This window comes from Gastrolobium bilobum, unplaced genomic scaffold (genome assembly GCF_033153095.1).
Source record: "Gastrolobium bilobum isolate Gb01-03AN ecotype WA unplaced genomic scaffold, APGP_CSIRO_Gbil_v1 utg49218, whole genome shotgun sequence".
Classification (NCBI taxonomy): domain Eukaryota; kingdom Viridiplantae; phylum Streptophyta; class Magnoliopsida; order Fabales; family Fabaceae; genus Gastrolobium; species Gastrolobium bilobum.
Window position 1 is genome coordinate 44,909 of NW_026895231.1, and position 24,088 is coordinate 68,996.

Below are 24,088 nucleotides of genomic sequence, written 5' to 3' on the forward strand. Positions count from 1 at the left end.
CTTCCTAATTGCACACAGCAAGTTAATACCGATTCACTTGTACATACAATTCATATTTCAAAATCCAACATGTACTACGTTGAAAATTTAAAATGTACCCCTAAGACAAATGCAAATTTTTACTACGATGCCAGTGTAAGGTACCACCATTCAAAAATATCATGATAGTGAAAGGTTCCAATTCTGAAAGTGTACGGATAAGGTAAATTCTTGTATATATAACACAGTGTGCAGACACACATACAGACAATGATGCATGTGTAAAATTACATGGTTAAGAACTCAATGTGTCAAATTATGCTTACTACAACCACTTAAACTCCTAGGCATGGAAATTGCACTTTTATGCATCAGGAACATATATGAGGTATATATTATATGCAAGAGTATGTAACACTTAAATGTTGTAGGTTTGGACAAAATTAACAAAACTCGGCTAAAATAGTTAAAGAGAATACACCTAGTATGTTATACGAAACATGTGTTGATTAGCATCTATAATCAATTAGAATACAAAGTTTAGTTTGGATCCATAAGTTCAGATAGTATTTTGCATGCATAAGATTACACCTTGATGACAACAAATTAAAATAAAGACTAACATTCTTCAGTGGGAAAAGTTAAGACATATCAAGAGAGTTCTATAAACAAGGTAATACATACTTTGTAAATTTTCTTGAGTGTGTTGGGTGTAAGTGAACAAAAATCAAGATGCAGTAAAGGTTTAAAATGTAACGTTTAACAATATTAAAACAGAATACTTAAAAACATATTCATATAAAATTCAGATCACCAAAACCAACTAAAGGGCTTGCGGACTTTGCTTCATAAAAAATGAACTGATACTATAAAGTTTTCAACATGTACGAGAAGGAATTTATCTATTTTCTGGGTCTATAATAGGCAATCTTATTTTTGTAACAACAACAAACTGGTTGCATAAATCAAATACGTAACATCTAAATTACTTGACGTCTACAACAATAATTATGACAACGTTCCTTATGTTATAGGGAGATGGTACTAAAATATCTTGCATAGGTTGGACATAAAATCTTGTGGTCGAGAAAATATAATTTCAAAATTTTGAGGTGCCAACACTGTTAAAATTCCTCATTAATTATTTCAACACAGACCAATCAAAACTGAAGCATGGTTTTGTTGATCATAATTCCTACACTAGACACTTTATTCTCTCAATTTAAAGTACCAATCCAACAAAGCATGCAACATACCAAGGTTTCAACAATCTTAATCAAAACAAATAGAGAAAGAACGAGAGTATGGATACTGACTTCTTATTGATTCCAACCTGACAACATCCCCTAAAGCTATCGCGGAGTAAATGCAATTAGACTTTCTCTCATAACCGTGGATTATGTATGACACAGTACATCATGGATTTAATGTTTAGTTAAACGCAGACAATTCATGAGCTAACATGATACCTAACTGATGTGTGTCATTAAATAGTAAGTTCTGTATGTTCAATTCAAGAAGAACTCGAATTAAAGCAGAGAAAAATGCAAGGTTCTTACCACCTACAAAATTAAAATAAATTTAGGCAGTCCAAATAATACACGTTTATCCAATATCATTCCCGTTTATAATTTTCCTCACAATATTCATAAAAGAAGTATATATATATGAGTCACTCGATTATTCTAGGATAACTCATAACAACATAAAATGAAATCAAGTTTTCAACAACAAAGTTTCAAACATTATGATGTGAAAAATCTAAACTGGTAAGTTCAACAATCATCACAAAAAATCCGCTACTATAATCAAAAACAATAAATTTACATGCAAGTCTAAAAGTGATCAAAAGCACACAAGGCAATCCAATACGTACGAAGTAGAATGACAAGTATCACTCACAAGGATAAGACAGAGACAGGAGTCAAGTACCATACCCTACACATCACCACTTTGTTTAACAGCTTTATTCTCAAGAATTATGTTTAGTGCCAGTTCACCATTAGAAGATTTGTAAAAACAGCAGACCCACATGTCTAAGCCTTAATTAGTCCCAACTCTACTTTCTAAGGGTATTAACTGGATCTACTTTGATAAATGACCTATCCCTATATAGTTTGTCTACATACAGTTTTCAGGTCAAATAACAAGTCCTTCGTATGACTAAATAACTACATCACTTGTCATGATTACCTCACTGCTACCCTTACTCAGTTATGAGACCCAACAGGATTAGTGAAAAAGAATAACAATTTCTATTATCAACTATACGCTACAATCACCACACACAAGAAAAGTCATAAATCAGAAAACAAACATGTAACCGCGATCATTATTTAAAGATAACTTATTATTATCCACAGCTCAAAATATCACAAAAATATTTACATCAAGTATATATATATATATATATATATATATATATATATATATATATATATATATATATATATATATAAAACCTTCCTTATAATCCATAGGAAACAAAATTTATAATTAACCACTAATTCGAGTAACAATTCACTAGTTCACACATAGTGCTCAGGCACAGGTATACCCCGTGATAACCATGAGTGTGCACACACAACTTGCGCGACGGTGAGTTGATCAGGCTCACCACCTAGCAAGGGAGTGGGCACAGCCATGCTTAATACAGTGTACAACCAGTATCATCACACTTCCCAATATAAGGTAATCTTTAACCAGTAACCCATTCACAGCTAAATTCAAACAACAACAATGCAACAAACATATACAAATAATCGACATAACAAGGCAACAACAATTCAGCAGCCACATAACAACAACGATTATTTCATCAAATACAGACACCTTGAATCAAAACTGCTCTGATACCAATTAGTGTAACGCCCTCCCTTGTATGCATCCAAGAGAGTTGTTTGCTAAGAGGAATTAGAGTTTTTGACGTCATTTTAACTACTGAAAAATCTAAACTTATAATTGAAAACGGGTTACTTACAAAAAATCAGAGTATGCTTTCAAAGTTTCTTAAGTTATCGAAAATATTAATTTTCTGGCAAACGTTGCCGTCTTGCAAAATTCGTAAAAAATCCAGTTTTCGAAATTCCATTGTGACGTTTACATAATCAGAAAATAGACACGTGGGGCTTCGCGTGCATATAAATTTTAAGCGATTCGAAGGTCTGTAGCCCCACTAAATATAACTTTTAAAGTACTCGTCAAATCTGTTTAGAAAATCAGCATTCAAAACTTCAGAAATTAATTTCGCAAAACGTTTCTAGAATTTGTTTTCAAAATATTTGCTGATTACAAAAGTCTTAAAACAGCAATAAGATCATAGTCCAACAGTAGTCCAAACTTCTCAATTTAATACAGTCATCCACCAAATAAACAGTAACAGCAGCAAGTTCAAACAGCAGCAAATACAACAAGTATCCATATAATCACGTCCTCAAATGCTCTTCTGTCCTCCTGCCATTTTATAAAAATAGCAGCCCCAAGGGGGTGAGAAAAATCCCAGTAGTGTGATAACAAAACCAATAATGCAACAATGCTAACTAAATACAGAATCACAAAACGGTCGCATCATCAAGTCAAATCCAACAGATGCTAAGTATTATCATAGTGCGTATATAACGCCAGAGGGTGTACGTTCATAGCACTACGGTGCACGTACTACTAACAGACGCAGTGGAGATTCCATATGGCTCCAAAGTTGAATTCCACTGGACCTATGCGAACTGAGCCAATGTTCCTTCCCTGGTACCGGAGGGATGCCTAAATGATGTGTGCTCAAACGTATGCTTAGTTTTTAATTATTTTTGGTTCCGAATTTATCATGAAATTTATGCATGTATGCTATGTCATGTTCCGCACGCCAAAACAAACAAATAAATAAAGTATGATATGTGAATGCATGACTAAATAATAGCACATATCTCATGGATTTTCCAATATCAAAGAGTGGAATAACAGATGATTTTCCAAAACAAAATATTCAGCAAAACATGTCCATGGCAGAATACAGAGAACATGAAACAGCATGTAAACCCAAGCACATGAGAGCAACGTTCACAATCCCATACTAGCCAGCAGTCACAAAAGGAAAAGTCACCAGACACTTACTCACACGTCACAATTGTTTTACCAGGCAGCAGCTAAAATGATCCAAAGTCTCACCAAAATATGCGCACCTAAATATATATACAAGTACAATCTAATCAGAAAACGTTTCCAGCTATTCCCATGATGCTACCGACAAGTTTTCCTTGCTTAAAATGCTTCTGCACACATTCGGCCATTAGAGTCCCTTCCCAAAAATATTCTGATTTCAATTTATTCTTTACCAACGTTTAACAGTAAGAATTTCTTACATTTCCTAGACAAGGCAGAATCGGTTAGAGCACCAAAAATACCCTTAGTTTTAATTCATATTCTTTCTACTTCCTTACTTATAAGTTGCGCACAAGAGGGCCTATATAGCCTGCTGTCTATCAAATTAAAAGGGAGTTTAAAACACAACAAGGCTCACTAAACAGAATCGGTCTTAACCATCCCATGGCTCATGATACTAGTTCGAAATTTCAGCTTGACAAGTCAAAGGGTGAGTGAAATGGTAGCCTACAACATGCTGTATTTTAATTTAAATAAGGCTTAGTTCATAACAAGTTTTTACCAAGACAGAATCGATTTAATCTAAACAAAACATCAAGGATTATCTATTCCAAGGCTTAGCTAACTTACTCATGGTGCGCTACACAAGGGGTGTCTAAGCATGCTATCTTTATCATTTTGATTCAAGAAAATTCAAGATACTTTAAATTACCCTCAAACAGCTCCATTTATTTTAGGATCATAACCAAATTTACTTGTTATACTACTAAGCTAGGGTCCAAGGTACATAAGATGGCAGAAATAACAAAGCTAAAATAAGGATTAATTTTCTGACTTCCAATAATTTTATTCCCTTGTGAATGGCAATAGAATATTACGTTTTACCTAAGCATGCATGCACGGTTTGGACCATTGATTAGGAGTTTAAAATTCTCAGTTACATACACTGTCCTCATGACTAATAAAGGTGCTAATTACTCCTTACGCTTGCTGTCTACTTATTTGTTACATGGTTAAAGCTAGATATTTCCTTTTAATTCAACAAACCAGTCCAACAAGGTCAAGGGAGCAATGTTTTAATACGACCAAAAGGAGCAGAAGCAAAGAGACATATTAACAAAATCTAACTTCCTAAAGTCCACTTGAAAGCGAAACAGAGGGGAGTAAAATGGGAGGTTATTTTTGTAAATACCTTTTTGGTTTGTACTCCCAATCACGGTTTGGCAATGAGCAATTTTATACTTTCCTAGGCTCCAAGTGTCGGTTTTTCTTTTCTTACTCCAAGGGTAACGCTTTGGGCTGCTTGTAAAGGGGTTTAATCCTTCTCCACTAGCTCCGTCTTACAGCTTCTTAAGTGTTGAGGTTCGGCTGAACTCTAGCAAGAAGGAAGATAGGATGCAGCACTTAAAACACAACCTCTTTGGTGTTGACCTTCGCCCGCGTATGAGGAAATAGGATTTGGAAGTTAGGTGATGAATGTCTCTTTGAACAACTCACGGCTTAGAGGGGGAAACGTGGGAAGAATGTTCAGAACTTTTGTTGTTTCTTTGTGGTGTTCACGGTTCAGTGGAAGAAAAGAGGGGAAATAGAATTCTGATTTGTTTTCTTGTTGGTTACCTCGGCCTTGAGGGGGGTGAGGAAAGCAACACATTTTTGTGTGCTGGAAGTATAAAAGAAAGTTGGTCAGTTTCAAGAGATGAAAATAAATCCTTGGTTAAGGGAATGGTTTGACCAAAGCATGGAGAAAAGATAGTCCACGTGCCCTATGCTTGGAAAGATGGCGGACATGCAAGAGAGGGGGAAGACATGTGGCGTACATGCAATTGCATGGAGGGTTTATTTTAACACCTAATGAACATGCATGGGCCGAATTGGTTCAAGACTTTGGGGCTTACAATCAGAATTTTCTAGGCTTTAATCTTTTCCTTTCACGAGTTGAAGGGGCGTAGGATTGTTTGGCTAAAAGAAACTTTCATCCAAGGAAAATGATACATAGTAGGTGGCGGGCATGCAATGGTAGAAGAAGGGCATGTGGCTGTCATGCAAGGGAGTGATGGGGAACAAGTGTCGTACATGCAAGGAGTGAAAACACTAGATGGCAAGCATAGGATGATTTGGACTTTAAGTCTAATACATGTGACCATAATTTTCTCTCCACACTAGGCGCATAGTAAGGAAAGAATGATAGAAACTTTGCTTGCCTCTTGTCCAATAAAAATTATGCATTCAGATTTCTAGTGTTAGTCAAAGGATAAAGATTCTACAAGGATCAAGCGTAGAGGTTTTTGGCTGATTTGGGCCTTCCACTAAGGTGCATGGGCCGTAGCCTATTGTGGATAATTTGGTCCTATTTCAAATCCCAACAACATTCCTTCGTGTAGTTTACTAAGTGGTCACTAGAGTTTCAATGCTTAAAATAATTACTCACTATGATTGTTATTCTAATAATGCACCAAATTAATTTAATTCCATCCATATAACAATATAATCCGAAATCAAAACAAATGTTGCACATAACTCGATTTTAACATAATATCCATAATTCTTATATCAAATTATATATTTTTTCTTAATTACGTGGCATGTTACAAAAGATGTACCAATACTTGAAAAGGAACTATTGGTGGCCGGGCATGAAGAAGGACATTGATGATTTTGTGTCCAAGTGCTTAGTTTTCCATAAGGTGAAGATAGAATACCAGAAGCCGTCTGGTAAGCTTCAATCTCTTGAGATTCTAGAATGGAAATGGGATAGCATTTCCATGGACTTCGTGGTGGGATTGCCGAAGACTCAGGCTGGTTATGACTCTATCTGGGTCATTGTGGACAGATTGACCAAGTCTGCCCACTTTCTTCCGGTGAAGGTGAGCTTCACTACTGAGCAGTTGACCAGACTTTATGTTCGCGAGATTGTGAGACTTCACGGGGTGCTCAAGAGTATCATTAGTGATAGGGACCCGAAGTTCACATCTCGGTTCTGGGAGGCGCTGCAGGAGGCTTTTGGTACGCAGTTGAGACTGAGTACAACTTATCACCCTCAGACTGAGCGGACCATCCAGACATTGGAGGACATGTTGAGGGCTTTCACTTTGGAGCAGGGTTCAGCATGGGATATGTACATGCCATTGGTTAAATTTTCGTACAACAACAGTTTCCATGCTAGCCTGGGCATGACACCCTACGAGGCACTGTATGGTAGGAGGTGTCAGACTCTTACCTGCTAGTCTGAGGATGGAGATAAGGAGCTATTTGGCTTGGACTTTTTCCTTGATACTACCCTACAGATCTAGTTGATCAGGGAAAAGCTGAAGCAAGCGCAGAATCGCCAGAAGAGTTACTACGATGTGAGGCATCGTCCACTGGAGTTCAGTGAGGAGGAGCACGTGTTTGTGAGACTATCACCTGTCACCGGTGTTGGTCGGGCACTTGGAGTGAGGAAGCTAAGCCCGCGGTTCATTGGGCCATATCAGATACTTGGTAGAGTAGGACCTGTTGCCTACCGGCTTGCCTTGCCTCCGAACTTGGCCAACATCCACGACGTGTTTCACGTGTCTCAACTTCGAAAATATGTAGCAGATTCTTCACACGTGGTGCAACCGGATGATGTGGAGGTTCGGGAGAACCTAAAGACTCTCGTCGGACCAATCAAGATTCTCGATCGAGGCGAGAAGCAGCTGAGGAGCAAGATCATTCTGATGGACAAGGCGCAGTGGACTGGGAGAACACCAGAGGAGTGTACTTGGGAGTGAGAGGAAGAGCTTCTCCGGCAGTATCCCGACTTCCGAGACAAGTATGTTTCAGATTTTGAGGACAAAATCCTTAAAAAGGTGGGGTGAACGTAAGAACCCGCACCGTTAATTAAGGAAGTTAATAATTAATTATGTGAAATTTGGAAATAATTCTATAATTGACCCTAATAATTATTATGAGGCTTAGATAATTATGGTAAGTGATTAATAATGTTGAAAGTTGCTTTTCAGATGAAAAGCGCAGATACCGGTTCTGCTACTCGGTATAAATGCATACTGATGAAGTATCCCAGAAAATTATGAAAAGTGTGTATATGTCACTAGAATAATATATAGGACTTGTAAAACAAGTTTCAAGTTAAAATAATGGGAACTGGTGCCAGAACTGATACTGGCTATGCAAAAGCGCGTACCAGAAATGTGCTGCAAAAAGTAAAATAAAAATATGATAAATCTTAAAAAATTGAGTAGGTTCAGAATCCTAATTTTGGTATTAAAATGCTAAGTGTAGCAATTAACGATAATACTGTGTTTAATTCCTAAGTGACTATATATACAACTTTTGGCACTCAACCCTATGCCATAATCTGAGTTCTACGTGGGTTTTGGAGCTATGATCAGCCTCCTCTCTGTTCATGCTGTCCTTCCTTTGAAAATCCACCAAGTTGTCACCTTTTTACTTGATTTCTTCATCTTCTACATTGTAAACACTTGAGTGAGTGCATTGTGAGGATGAGGTCTAGCTCTTGCTGAGTAGAGGGTGCTGTTAGGGAGTGTTTTGTGGGCTGACTTATTTAGTTTGGGTTGTGGGAGCCTTGGTGTTGGCATTTTGAGCTTCAAGAAGCTTTCTTTGTGAAGAAAAGACCTTACCTTGTTGTCATTTTCGTTCTTTGCAAAGTCAGAACCTTTGGGAGCTGCTAGTGAAAGAAAGGGCCTTGAAGGCTGCAGGCATGTGAGAGGGAAAAACAAAATTTTTCTTAAGCGGAATTACACATACCAATTCAAGATACATGCTTTAGGACAGAATGTTACCTTGTTTGTAATTCAAAACTCGAAGACGATCAATGTAAGACTCAAAAACCAGAATGTTACCCTTTGTCGAGATGCAAGAATCGTTCTTGAAAACCACCAATCGAAAACCTAAAAGGAAGCAAGCTACGCGTCACAATAGGAGAGGAAGGAGGCAAGGTTTCAAGGTGCTTAGATGAGTGAATTTTCGACAAGAAAAATCACAAGAGTAGCGCATAGAATGGTAGGAGAAGTGGCAGGTTTTTCACACTCAACCCTTAGCCGAATTCACCTTTAAAAGGAGACTAAAAGAGGATTCTATGCTGCGAATTTTGAGTCATAAAATCACTCCAAAATCAGATCATAGAGCGCACAAATCATGCTGATTTTGAGTCATCAAATCACTCCAAAATCAGATCATGGAGTGCACAAATCATGGAGCGAAATAAGGTTGTGGGGTTGTTATTTCAGGTTCAGGTAATGCGGGGGTTGAGCCCTCAAGCGGCAGGAGGCCGGAGTTTAGCTGATTATATGCTGTTATGCTGCTTATGTTGGATGCTGGATATTGACTGTTGCCTTTTATGTTTTTAGGTTAATGATGTTATTGTTGAGACTGTTGTGGAGCTTTGTTGCCTTATTTGGTGAGCATGGGGATTGTCCATTCCACTTAGTTGTTTCTAGTTGTAATTAATAATGTATCAGGATATTTTCCGGACTACGTATTGTAGATCCGTGACTTAGATACTCACATCTATGTTATGAGGTATTTCAGTTAGCTGTCTTTTTCAAATTACATACAGGCGATGTTTTATGAAATGAATTAAATAATTCAACTTGGTTAATGATAATGACGTCATAATTGAAAAGAAAAAGATATTCCACATTTTTAAATTAAGCGTGGCTTAATACGATAATATGATAACAAATCGAATATATACGGGGTGTTACAATACACTATTGATTTGATTATCTTGCCCCTAGCCTCTGACAATCTGATTTTGGGTATGGACTGGTTGTCTCAAAACTGCGCAATAAGTGATTGCTGCGGAAAGAGGTTGATTTTATCTCCTGAGAGGCCCGCTGGTTGTCCTTCTCCTTATCTGTCTGTCTGTCAAACTATTAAAGCCTTGAAGGCTGGTGATCTGGGTTATGTCTTCTTGGGTGGATTGGTTGGTGACAAGGAGTTGAAATTTCAAGTATTCCGGTGGTTAATGAATTTGTTGATGTATTTCCTGATGAGATATCGGAATTTCCACCTGAGAGAGAGATTAAGTTCTCTATTGATTTGTTGCCTGGTGTGGGGCCTATCTCTTTGGCTCCATACCGGATGTCGCCACTAAAGCTACCTGAGTTGAGAAAGCATATTGAAGAGCTATCTGCAAATAACTTTATCAGGCTGAGTGTGTCTCCATGGGGAGCACCAGTAATATTTGTGAAAAAGAATGATGGTAGCATGAGATTGTGTACTGACTACCAGAAATTGAACAAAGTTATGATTAAGAACAAGTACCCATTACCACGTATTGATGATTTGTTAGATCAGTTGAGGGGTGCTTGTGTGTTTTCTAATATTGATCTCCGGTTCGAATACCACCAGATACGGAGACTTTGAGTACCAAGTGATTCCTTTTGGGCTTACAAATGCCCCGGCGGTGTTCATGGACTATATGAGTCACATCTTTAAACCCTATCTGGATCAGATTGTTATTATATTCATTGACGATATTCTAATTTATTCCAAGAGTAAAGAGGAGCATATATATCATCTGAGGATGGTGTTACAGGTGTTGAAAGATAAAAAGCTATATGCTAAGCCGTCTAAATACGAATTATGGTTATCTGAGGTACAATTTATGGGTCATGTGATTTCTGCTAGTAGTGTTGCTATGGATCCAAGTAAAATTTAAGCGGTAAGTGACTGGGAACGACCTAAGACTGTGACTAAGATTAGGAGATTTTTGGGTCTTGCTGGTTATTATCGCAGGTTTATACAGGGGTTTTCTGCTAAGGAATTGTTATTGACCCGATTGACACGAAAGGATACTCCTTTTGTATGGACCCAGGAATATGAGCACTGTTTTCTGACTCTTAAAGAGAAATTGACTACTGCTCCTGTATTGACTCTTCCCGATCCGAAATGTGAGTTTGAATTATACTGTGATTCTTCCAAGAAATGTTTGGGGAGTGTTCTGATGCAAGAAAGGAGAGTGGTTTCTTATGCTTCTAGGCAGTTGAAGTCTCACGAGAAAAATTATCTGACGCACGACTTGGAGCTTGCTGCTATTGTGTTTGCCTTAAAATTTTGGAGGCATTTTCTATATGAGTGAAGTTTGCTGTGTTTAGTGATCACAAAAGCTTGAAATATTTGTTTGATCAGAAAGAGTTGAACATGAGACAATGGAGATGGGTGGGATTCTTAAAAGATTATATTTTTGAGATGAAATACAATCCGGGTAAAGCCAATGTGGTGGCAGATTCCTTGAGTAGGAAGTCTGTCAGTTTGTCTCATATGATGATGTGGGATAATGAAGTAATTGAGTAGTTTCGTGATTTGAGAATACCATATTTCTTTGCAGGTAGGATTTGTGACATTGAGCTTATTAGAATTGAGAATGAGTTGCTGGAGAAAATTAAAGAAACATAAATACGGAATGACAGTATCAAATATTTGAAAGGCCAAAGTGGCATCTCTGTGAATGAACAAGGATTATTAATGTATCAGGGCATGATAGTTGTGCCCAAGGAGCTAGCAGATGAGGTTATGGTTGACCAAGTGCTACAAAAATGTATCAAGATCTGAAAGTTAAGTTCTGGTGGCTTGGGATGAAAAAGGATGTTGTTGAGTACGTATCAAAGTGCTTAGTTTGTCAGAAAGTGAAAATAGAACATCAGAAACCTGCTGGGTTACTTCAGCCACTGGATATACCAGAGTGGAAATGAGAGAGCATCTCTACGGAATTTTTTTGTAGGTTTGCTTCGGACTCAGGCTGGTTACGATTCAATTTGGGTTATAGTGGATAGACTTACGAAGTATGCACACTTTCTGCCAGTGCGAGTGGATTTCTCTACGGAGAGACTAGAAAAATTATATGTTAATGAAATTGTAAGGCTCCACAGGATTCCGGTTAGTATTTTAAGCGATCAGGACCCAAAGTTTATGTAACATCCCGCGAAATTAGGAACGCAAACAAACTACCAGTAGTAATGTAATACATGTTTTGAACTCGTAAGATATAAATATGTGCAGGGTGGAATAAATTCGAGTTAGGAAATTTAATTGTGAGCATGCTATTAGGAATAAGTAGGAATATTTTCTGAATTTGAATATCAATTATAAGTATGTGATTAATTTTAGTTCCATGAATAAACCAGTTAGTAAATAATTAGAGGGTAACATAAAATAATAATGCATGAGTTAATTCCTAAGATAGGAGAGCCATTGGACTTATATTGTTTGGACCCAATTCATGTGATGGCCGACGGCCCAAAGGTCTTAAGGGGGACTTAGGTTCAGCCCTAAACTTTTACCTAATCTTACCCTTATCTTAGAAAATTACAAGGATGTCCACTATTGGTTTAGAAGCTCCACATGGAAAGCTCATTCCCCTTGTAATCCCTTATTATGCGCATAGGTTGATAGGGTAAGTAGAAATTCTGATTGCTTGTTACTTTGGACAACACAAGTTATCTTTATTAAGCATTCAGCCAATTGGGAGAGAGTAGTCAGCATGCATGTAACATCATTGGTTAAAAATTTCATTCTCCTTATCTCTTCTCTCTTTTGTGAGTATGGTGGGTATAAGGCATGGTAAAATTTTGATTTATTGTTAAACACCATCAGCCACCGTGGTTCTTTCTTTCACATTCAAAACCTAGTATTCTTCAAATATCAATTAAATCAGAATCAAGACCCTACCTCTCATCATCTATTTCCTCCCAAAAAACTGCAAGCCCTAGAGAAAGAACACAAGTAGAAGAAATTACATCTCACTTCTTTTCTTAGAAGTCGTGAGCCCTATAGGAGATCACCAAGAACCCAGAATTGGCATTTCTTTCCCCTCATGTGTGCCACAACTGTGAGCCCTTAAGAAAGTAATAAAACACCTAGGCTTGCTCTTCCCCTTCTTCCTTGTTTGGCTGAGCACAAATGTCCTAGGAGGGAAGGTGTTGCCTCTATTTCCTCATTCCCTCTTTCTCCTTCGGTTTGACAAGAGGACTCCCTTTGCATGCAGCTAAAAATTGAAGCTTCGGAGAGTAGGAGTATGAAGTCCCTAGCAGAAACCTTGGTGGCTGTGTTCCTCATTTGTTTTGAGAGAGCTTGGGTTCATGCAAAAAGGTAGGATTCAAACCACAAGCTTTCTCTTTTTCCCTCACTATTTGGCTGTTGCATGTGTGTTTTAAGATGTAAAATTTTCTGTAATCCCTTCCTTGTTGTTGTTCGTGTGAACATCCATGAATTAGTATGTGTAAACCGAAATTGACCTCCTTGGGAGCTTGGCTTAGAGCTCCTCAACAGCCTTGGGACTGTTCCATACAATAGGAAAAAATATTCAACCTTGCATGTGTATTAATCTATGAGAACAACATGCTACAAGGCCCTAAATCGCCTTCTACGTCTTGTGTAGAAGATTGTGAAAATAAGATTTTCGTTGCACCTTGCGAAAGGTTGAAAACCGAGTGTGAGTTTGGGAAATAACTCTTGTAAAAGTGTTGAACTGTCCTGTTAAGATAAGTTAATGTGCTTAGCTTTGCATTGATGAAGTTAATGGTACAGCCTGCTTATAGGTTCCCCTAGCGCACCTATGGTTTAGTAGGAATTATTATGTGACAGAAAATATATATATCATGAGCACTTTTATCCTAAGAAACTGAATCTAAATGTAATGGGGGTTTAAGATTTTAGTACTGTTAATAAGTTATTAAATTAATATGAAGTCAGAAATTGGTTAGTACAAGAAGCATGTTAACCCGAGTAAAGTACAAGAATTTGGAAGACATGGAAATGGTATATGAAAAATAAGATAGTATGAAATTCTGACTTGTGGTGCATTTCATTAGGTGCGCATAATTCTATAGTGTGGGGTTGATTTTCATGCTGTGTGGTTGATATTTGGGCACACAAGGTAAGTGTTTAGTGGTGAGACCTATTGTGACTATTAGCTAGGGTATGGAATTGTGAATCGTTGCTCACATGTGCCTTGGATTCGTACTCTATTATATGTTATTTGTATTCTTCCTATGGACTTGATATGATGAAAATTCTATTTTGGGAAGCATTTGTTATGCGGCAGTTTGGTATTAAAAATACATGAAATATATATGCTATTATGATTAAGATCTAGTCATGCATCGGCACATCATAAAACTGCATTTCTCATGTGTGTGTGAAGCCAAACATGTCATAGCATACGACATTATGCGTTCATTCTGGAAACCGAAGTATATAATGAAAATAAGCATACGTTTGAGCACGCATCATATAGGTATCCCTCCGGTACCAGGGTATGGGACACTTGGCTTCAGTCCGCATAGGTCGCAGTTGGAATCCTCTTGAGGAGCCACTATGGAATCTCCATTGTGCTTGTTAGTAGTACGTGCACTGCAGTGCTATGAACGTACATTAATTTGGCGTTATATATTCACTTTGATTAGTATTACGGCGTTATATATGCATCATGATTAGTACTTTGGTGTTATATATGCACTATAATTATAAGTTAGCATCTGTCAGGAAAATTATATGTTGATGCGACTGTTTTGGAATTTTGTGCCTAGTCTTATATTGTTGCTTTGCTGGTTTTACTATCACACTACTAGGATTTTTCTCACCCCTTCGGAAGCTCAATTTTTATAAATTGCAGGGAAACGTAAAAGCGTTCGATAAAATATTTGACTTGGACATGTTCTGTTTATTTGCTGCTGCTGTTTTGGGAATTTGGATGTTGACATGTTGTTTCTCTTGATTGTTGGCTGATCACTCTAGTATGTTGTAATATTTTGAGATGCTGGAAGAAAATATTCGAACATGCCTTAATTTGTGGTATTTGGGTTTTTATGGTCGGTTTGTAAATTGTAAGATATTGGTCATATTTCGCAAAAATATTTTATGTACGTTTTTATTTCTGCCTTTTAAACTGTTTTCGCGAGCACTTTGCGAGTTCCGTAGCTGGGGCTACAGACCTTCGATTGGAGTATAATTTATATTCACTTAAAGCCCCAGGTGTCTAGTTTTATATTATATAAAGTTTATGTCCACAGCATATAAACACGGATTTTTATGATTTTCACAAGTCAGATAGTTTTGGAAGATTGCACTGATTTTCCTAGTACTTTGCGAGTTCTGTTCCAGGAGCTATAGATCTCCGAATGGGCCATAGTTTATATGTACACGAAGCCCCACATGTCTAGTTTCAGATTATATAAACTTTACAATGAAATTCTGAAAGCTCAATTTATTAATATTTTTGTAAGACAGACAGGTTTTGAAAAAAATGACAATTTCAACAAGCCATGTATTTTACTAAGTTTCACACGCTTTAAAATTTTTATACCAGATTTGAATACGAAATTTTTAATGAAACTTAAAACCAAATTTTCTGAACTTGCTCGTTAACATTTCTACTCTAATCCGCTTAGCAGACAACTCCCTTGAACGCGTATAAGGGAGGGTGTCACAGTTTACTTCACGCTTTTGGGGAGCCTTGCAGCAGGCTTTTGGCACTCAGCTCAGGCTGAGCACTGCGTATCACCCGCAGGCTGATGGTCAGACTGAGAGGACCATACAGACACTTGAGGATATGCTGAGAGCTTGCACACTGGATCAGGGTACTGCTTGGGACAGGCACTTGTAATTGGTGGAATTCTCGTATAATAATAGTTTTCACTCCAATTTGGGCATGCCACCGTATGAGGCATTGTATGGACGAAGATGCCATACTCCTACTTGTTGGACTGAAGTAGGTGACAAAGATAGATTTGGTCCAATTTTGTGTAGGAGACTACAGTACAGATTGAAATGATCAGAGAAAAACTTAAACAGGCACAAAATCGGCAAAAGAGTTATTATGACAATAGACACAGACCGCTGGAATTTGAAGAAGGTGACCATGTATTTGTGCGGTTATCTCCGGTCACGGGTGTTGGCCGTGCATTGGGCGTAAGGAAGCTGAGTCTCAGGTTCATTGGACCATATCAAATTATGAAAAGAGTGGGATTAGTGGCCTATCAGCTTGCCTTACCTCCACATTTGTCGAATCTACACGACATTTTCCATGTATCTCAGCTACGACGTTATGTTCCGGATGAATCACATGTGGTAATATCGGATGATATTGAAATTTGGTATAACTGGAAGACTCCATATCAAAATATTCCAATGTTGAAGATTCATGTGGTAATACCTGAGGAGGCTACTTGGGAACGGGAATATGAGATTCTCCGGTTGTATCCTGAGTTAACGGACATATATGAATTCAATTTTGCGGACAAAATTTTAAAAAGGAGGGGTGAATATAACACCTTGTATTTCTGAAAAATATATTTATATATTAAATGTGTATTAAAGGGTAGGATTATTGAAAATTCTGAAATTTGGGTCAAAATACAAAGGAAAGGTAAAATGGTAAATTGCCAAACACGTAACCCTAGGAAAGTAAAATTGAGTAGGATGTCTCAAATACAAAAACTAACCAGGTGAATAGTATTTTTACCGGGTCAAAATATCGCGGTACAATTGCATTGTAAAGCGTGTCGAATGAATTTTATGCTCTAGGTATGGATATAAGTTATAAATGATACATAGGACTACGAAATATGATTTTTGATAAAAATTGATAGAAATTAGAGCGTTTGGGAAAGCGTGCCCGCAACGCGCATAACAGCTTAAAACTGCGATTTCTCCGAACGACCGGAAAACTCTGAATTCATCAGATCAATGACAGTTAAGGGACAATGGTTAATGTTAAAAATTAGAGTTTCTAAATAGTTTAGGAAATTATGGACGTTTATTGGACTAGGCGAGAGATTTGAATTAATTTGAATGGCGTGAGGTGGCAGTGGGACCCATCTTACTTAAGTGGACTTGGCCACCTTAGACAACACAAATTTCTGATCTTTCTCTCTCCTCCCTCCCACACAACCCGCGACCTCCATTGTTGGAGGGGAATCTTTGCTTCAAAAACTTAAATCAACCAAAACTCACTAAAGACTCACTCAAATCCAAAAGTGTAAATTATCAAAGTTGTTCCAAATCATCTTGTGAACTTCTTACCTTCCTTGAGTGTGCCACGAAATTGAGTAAAAAAGGAGATCATCTTCCAAGAAGGGTGACGGTTTTGGTGGCCAAGGAGGGTGGTTGGTGGCGGTTTTGGACCATTCAAGTGTTGAAAATCATTCTTGGGATGCCTAGGAGTTGATTGGTGGTAAGCTTTCTCATCCATTTTTTGTTTTGAATTGGATTTGATTTTGATGACCTAAAGCTTGCATTCTTGAATTGAGGTAGTTAGAGAGCTCAAATTGGAATTGTGTATTAGATAAAAGTGACTTAGAACAATGTTTTGGAGTGATAGAAACCATAAAAATTATTGATGAAATTGGTTGACAACTTAGGAAAATTTTGAGATGGAATTTCAATCTTTATGAAATTGATATGTTGGATGATGGTGTAATTGAGTTGTGGAGTATTTGTATGAGTTAATTATAGGATTGTATGATGTGTGGAAGTGTGAAATTGGATTGAATACCCCATAGGTTGGTGGGCATGAGCAATTCGGCCTATTGAGGTCATATAGGGTTTGATGATATAAAAATTGTATAATTGATGTTGTGTAGTTGTAAATGGTGTTTAAGTGAGTTGTATATTGAGTGGAAGCATCGGATTAGAAGGAAAATAATTGGAGTATGTGAGTGTGTGCATTTGACTTTTTAAGGAAAATTAAGGAAAAATGGTGCTAAGTTGATGTTAAATGGAATTAAGGGCTTGAATGAGTGTTGTTGTAACCTTGGGATGTTAATGGTGAATTGAAATAATAATAAGAAAATTGTTTAGTAATTTTTGGCCATATGGCCGAAGCTTGGCTTGTAGGGGGAGGGGATATTTTGGTGCTTTGTAATCTTGTTGGTTGCACCTTGTATTGATGATCCTTGTGTGATCATTGTAGGTTGCCTCACACGGACGTGAATTCAGAGCTTTGAGCTTGTTGGGTTGCCTTTGGTCCTTGACCAAAGGGATTTTGGTGAGTTGTTATGGATATATGCATGAATTCCTTAATAATCATGTATATGTATTGTTTGATTGAAATTGAAATGGGAATGTCCTATGCGTAGACATTTCTAGTGGTACCAAGCTCGGTGACGTATTAAATTGGAGCTATCAAGTGAGGGAGATTTTATCAGGTAATCCCTTGGTACTGGGGTTTAGTCCCCGTGTGTGCTCCACCATGCCTCTTGGAGGTAGTGGTTGAAGGTGTATGTTGGTAGTATAATATAACATGATCATGCATATTTGTATGTATAGTGGTACATAGGATGTACCGTGTCTCTGGCCAGTAGACTGTTGCCTTCGGGCATTACAGACTTCCACTGGATAGGTCTCTATGAGGGAGTTCCAGTTGACCTGGGGCCATGGTGTGTTATCCGTTGAGGAGCACACTAGGAAAGTCTCGGGTGTATATGGATGGAGGGTGCCTTGGTTGATGTTCTGGGAACACTTCCTTGGATGAGAACCCGTAGGCTATATGCCGAGGCCAATAGGCCGGATGTTGTATGGCTTTGGCATCGACCATTCCTGCTTCATCGTATTTTTACTCCATATGCTTCCCTACTTCACTATATTCCTTGCTTTATCCATTTTTGGATGTTGTGGTATATAATTACTTTCCATCTGAGTGAGCCATTGGGTGGAGTAATCTCCAGAACCTCTGGATTACTGAGATATATCCATATATATCACCCGTTTTAGGGACTTTATTTCAGGTAGTGGCAGTGGCACTGGAGCGGCAGATAAGAGGCCCGTAGGATGAGCATGAGAGCTTGAGTCCATTTTGCATTTTGTGGCCATTGGACCTAGGCTAGACTTAGGACATGAACATTGTATGTGAGCTAGGATTATTCATATTGCCATCTTTGTTAATGTCATATTTTGTCTATGTTTAGCTATTATATATTATGGTTTATTTTGGAGGATTCATTATGTACATTTGAAGGATTATTGTAATTGTTGTAAATGAAGAATTATAAATTGTAATATTGAGACCTTGTGTAATATTGAAGCATGTTATATGATGAAAGGGCAATAGTCATATTCTATGATATGATTTATGTTTTATGTCAAAGGAATGCATCCAAAGGACTTAATGTGGTTGAAACAAGTTAACTTGAGAAAGTAAGTATGGATTATGTATATTGAATAAATTGATATTAAATGTTAAGGGTTGTAAGAGCACCAAGGCATTTCTGGCCCTCAAGTGCCACCCGTGTTTATTAGGTACCATTTGAGTATACATAACACACTTTTAAAAGTGGGATATGTTGGAAAAACAAAGGAGACTCTGGCGAAATTTCTATAAAATGGAAGATTTTGAGTGAACTTTGGGAGAGCATATCTCCCTCCAAAAAGGTCCAATAGGGACGTACCATACACCATTTTAAAGCTTGAGATGTCAACTACCTTGTGTCAAAATTTTAGAACCATAGGATAGCACGATGTCCTGTAGAGATCGTTGAACACAAACTGCACAGAAGTCCCCTACACTTGAGGCTGCCTGGACTGGTTTTTGGGAAAATTATTCCAGCCTCAATTATTGGTCAAATGAGGTGCATTGTAACAACCCGTGAAATTTATGAAGCCACAAAGAAAAAGTTATGTTAGGAGCATGGAAGCAGGTCATGAATTCGAATTATACGTTTAGGGTGGAACTAATTTACGTTAGGAAAATCATTCTAACTGCAATTATAAGTGAGTATAAAATTCTAGTTAAAAGAATAGGATTAATTTAATATAATCTATGAAAATTTTATTAATAATTAGAAGGTATGTAAAGTAATAAGTAGTAGGGTGTACATGAGATGAGTGAGCATTTTAGGCATTCACTTTTGGACCCATTTCCTTTGTGGGGCGATAGCCCAAGTGTCCTTGTGTAGGACTTAAGTTCAGCCCATGATACATTAGTATTATCTCTTCATTATTCAAGTGAAACCTGCATGGTTATTATTTAGTGGCCACATAGGTTTTCAATTACTTGCATGTGTGCCACTTGGCTCCCCAACTACTTGCATGTGCGCCAACTACACACAAGTGGGATTCTTGATTCTCTTCTCTAGGTTCGGCCAAGCCCTTTTTGCTGACCAAGTATTCACCTCCCAATGTTCTATAGACTGACTTATCTTCAATTGTTCTTCAATCACAAACAGAAAAGAATAAAACTCAGCCCTTACTTCTTCTCAAACCGCAAGCATTATAGGAGAACACAAGACAATCTAAGTTTTGCATGTTTGCCTCTCATTTTCTCTTCACCACCGCAAACGTATCAAGGAAGAACCCCTAGATGGAACCTCTCTTGCATCTTCTACCTCATCATTTCCCCAAACCGTGAGCACCTAAGGGAAAGCAAAACACTTGAACCTATTCTTCTCTCCGTTGTCCGAGTTTGGCCGAGTACCACAAAGCAAGGAGGTATTGCATCCTTCCTTCTTCCTTGTCATCCTTTCCCTTTTGACTTAATGAGAACCCCCTTGCATGTGCATGATCCGATCTGATTTAGTGTTGTCACATCTTGCATGCAAATGGTGAATTGAGCTGGACCTTCATCCCTTCCTCCCTTGGGCGCACAGCCAACAGTGTGGGAGAAGCCAAAGACCGTATTCTTGCAGAATGGGAAGGTGAGGGAAGTTGCACAACATTCGATTTTTTCCTTCCCTAGTTGATTGGGAACATCGAGTGCCTACAAGTAAAAGTAAGTCATATAGCAAACCCTCATTTTCTCCTTAATTGTTCGGCCACCCCATGCATGATAGGAGGATAATTTATGTTGGTCATTTCCCTCCCTTAATTCTGTCATTTTTGTACAGCCATAGGACTTGATGCATGTGAGCCTAAACTGATATTTTGTGAAATTGGAAATAGCCTCATTTAATTGTTGGAATACCCTTTTAGTTAGAAAGATTATTATACGGCCCTGCATGTTTTAATTCTGTGTGAATAACCTTGAAACTGGTACTTGTAAGTCGAAATTGATGTTTTGGGAATTTGGAAAAATAATCCCTTAATATTGTTAGAATCGGTCCTTGAGTTATGAAAACTGGTTAAACGTTGGATGTGCTAAAACTGTATGTACAGCTGCTTATGACCTTGTTCCCACAACCGTAAGCTTTATAGAAAATGCTATGAAAAGAAATTAATTTTGTGCACATGATTTCTGGTTAAAACCGAATCAGTACGTGTAGGCCACCTCGGGACTTTGTTACTAGCTAACAAATGTAGTGTTTTGTTAAAGAAAATTGTGAGCACCTAATGGATGAACAAAGTCTTGAATATGTTAGAATCTAATTTGGGCAGCATGTGAAAATCTAATTATCATCCCCCAAAGTCTTGAATATGTTATGTCATTTGCTAATTATTGATAGAAGAAGCATGAAATCAGATTTGAACTGTGCCTTGTGTGTGTTGTAACTCTTGTAGGCAGCATGCTAAGTGATCAAGTAACTCATGCCTAAGTCAAAATTGGCACTGTCCAAGTAGTAGAATGTGGATGCCCCAAATGATGGCCTAAAAATCGTGTATGTTGCATATTAGAACCTTTGGTTTGTCCATGGCTAGCCTGTATGAAATTAAAGTTAAATCAGAAAAAGATTAAAGCAATCTAGTTGGTGATTAAGTTAGTAATTGAAGTATGGTAAATTGGTTAGAAGCCTATAATTGAAAGCATGGAAAGTATATGTATTTTGTTGGAACAATAAATGTGAATTCTGATTTTTGGTACCTAATGTTTAGGTGTGCTAACCTCTAAAAGTGTGGGCTGATTGGTAATGTTTTGATTAAAAATGTTAAAGACTCGAGGTAAGTGTTCGGTGGATTACCCCTTTGTGACTGTTAGTTTAATACTTGAATTTTTGATTTGTTTCTCTCGTGTCTTATCCTGATTCTGTTTGAAGGTAATGACAACTTGATTTGGATTATGAATTATTGGAAATTCTGTTTGGAAATATTCGTACTCGGAATTGAAATATGACTTGTTGAAACTCCGATTTTTGTGGAGATATATTCCGTTTAGAAGTTTGGTGTCATAGACATGTGAACTATGATTTCTGATTATGAATTCTGATTATAAGCATGAACATCATAACTTTGCATTTGGTCATGTGTGTGTGAAGCAAAGCCTAGCATCTCATGCATCCACATACATGCAGTCTTGACAACCGAAATAATTGATAACAATATAAGCATTTGGTTGAGCACGCATCATATAGGCATCCCTCTGGTACCAGGGTATGTGACACTTGGCTTCAGTCCGCATAGGTCACAGTTGGAATTCCCCTCTGATGGAGCCAAAATGGAATCTCCACTGTGTTAGTTAGCAGTACGTGCACTGCAGTGCTATGAACGTACATTACTTTGGCGTTATATACGCACTCTGACTAGTACTCTGGCATTATATACGCACTCTGATTAAGATTCTGGCGTTATTTACGCAATTTGATTATATTTTGGTATCTGTTCTGGAACTATTTGATGATGTGACAATTTTGAAAATTCGGTGTTTAAATTAACATTGTTGCATTGCTGGATTTTCTGCCACACCACTGAGATTTTTCTCACCCCTTCTGGGGCTCAATTCTTATAAAATTGCAGGAGGACGTAGAAGTATTTGATGACATGAATTCTTGGAAATATTTTGTTTAAGTTCTGTTGTTTGGGAAAACCTCCTGTTTATTCGCTGTTGCTGCTGGATGTATATTGAATATTCCATCTTGCTGTAGCCTTTTGAAGCTTTACATGTTACGATGTATATTCTGTTCTGAAAAGAGTTGTAGCTTGATTTTTATTGTGTCGGAAACTTATGTGATTCTGGAATTTAAATTGTCAAACCAATTTCTGCTGTATGTAAATTCGGATTTTTGAACCGTTTTAGCGAGCAACTTGCGAGTTCTATTTTCGGAGCTATAGACCTCCGAATGAGGTATAATTTATATGTATGTAAAGCACAAGTTGTCTATTTTCAAATTATATAAAGATTATGTCCAAATCTTGTAATCCCGATTTATTATGATTTTTGCAAGTCAGGAGGTTTTCAGAGAAATACACTGATTTAACGAGTACTTTACGAGTTCTGTTTCAGGAGCTACAGAACTCCGAATGGGCTATAATTTATATGTACATAAAGCCCCACATGTCTATTCTCAAATTATATAGAGTGTATGTCAAGAGCTTGAAACCTTGATTTTATATGCTTTTTGCAAGACAGACTATTTTTCAGGAAAAATCAGAGTTGCACAGCGAAAGCTTTTAAAAAATTAACTAGCTATATGATTTCCTGAAATCCATTTTCCAGACAAGAATTTTAATTGTGACATAAAAATGCTTTTACAGTTACAGAATTTTATTCGATAATGTTACGTCTCTAATCGCTTTTAGCTGACACTCCCTCTGGATGCATACAGGGGAGGGTGTCACATGCATGATATGTCAAATTCAATATTGAGGTATCTAGTTTTTTGTATAAAAATTTGAGAGCAATTTCTAGAGTGTTTTGTTTGGAATCGTGCAAAGAGTGAGGTCTGTTTGGAGATCTGTTTGAGGTTAGCTAGCCGATTTGCTTGTCCAACTTCAAACGGTGATATCCAGAGCAAACGAGAACTTTTTGGAGCGTGTGATAGCTTGTTGGAAAGATAATTAAGTCTAGAATAACATACTAAAATATGAGAGGTTCGAGAAACACGCATTTTCTGCAGTAATTAAAATTTTGAACCATCTTCGGATAGGTAGAATTCGTAAAAGTGAGATTTATGCTAAGAGGGTTTATGAGAACCCCTTAGTGACTTGAGAGAAGTATTATAAGATATGTAGGCATTTTTTCTAATTGTTCTGCAATTAATTTTCAGTTACGGTCACAACATTTATTCATTACACTTTATTATTGTTTTAAATGCTCGCGTAATCAAAAGGAAAAAGTTTACTCGCATTTTTTTAAATGAATTGATGTGATTGTAACTACGCTTAATATCATAATAAATTTTAATAATATTGTTGTACAACGGGCTGT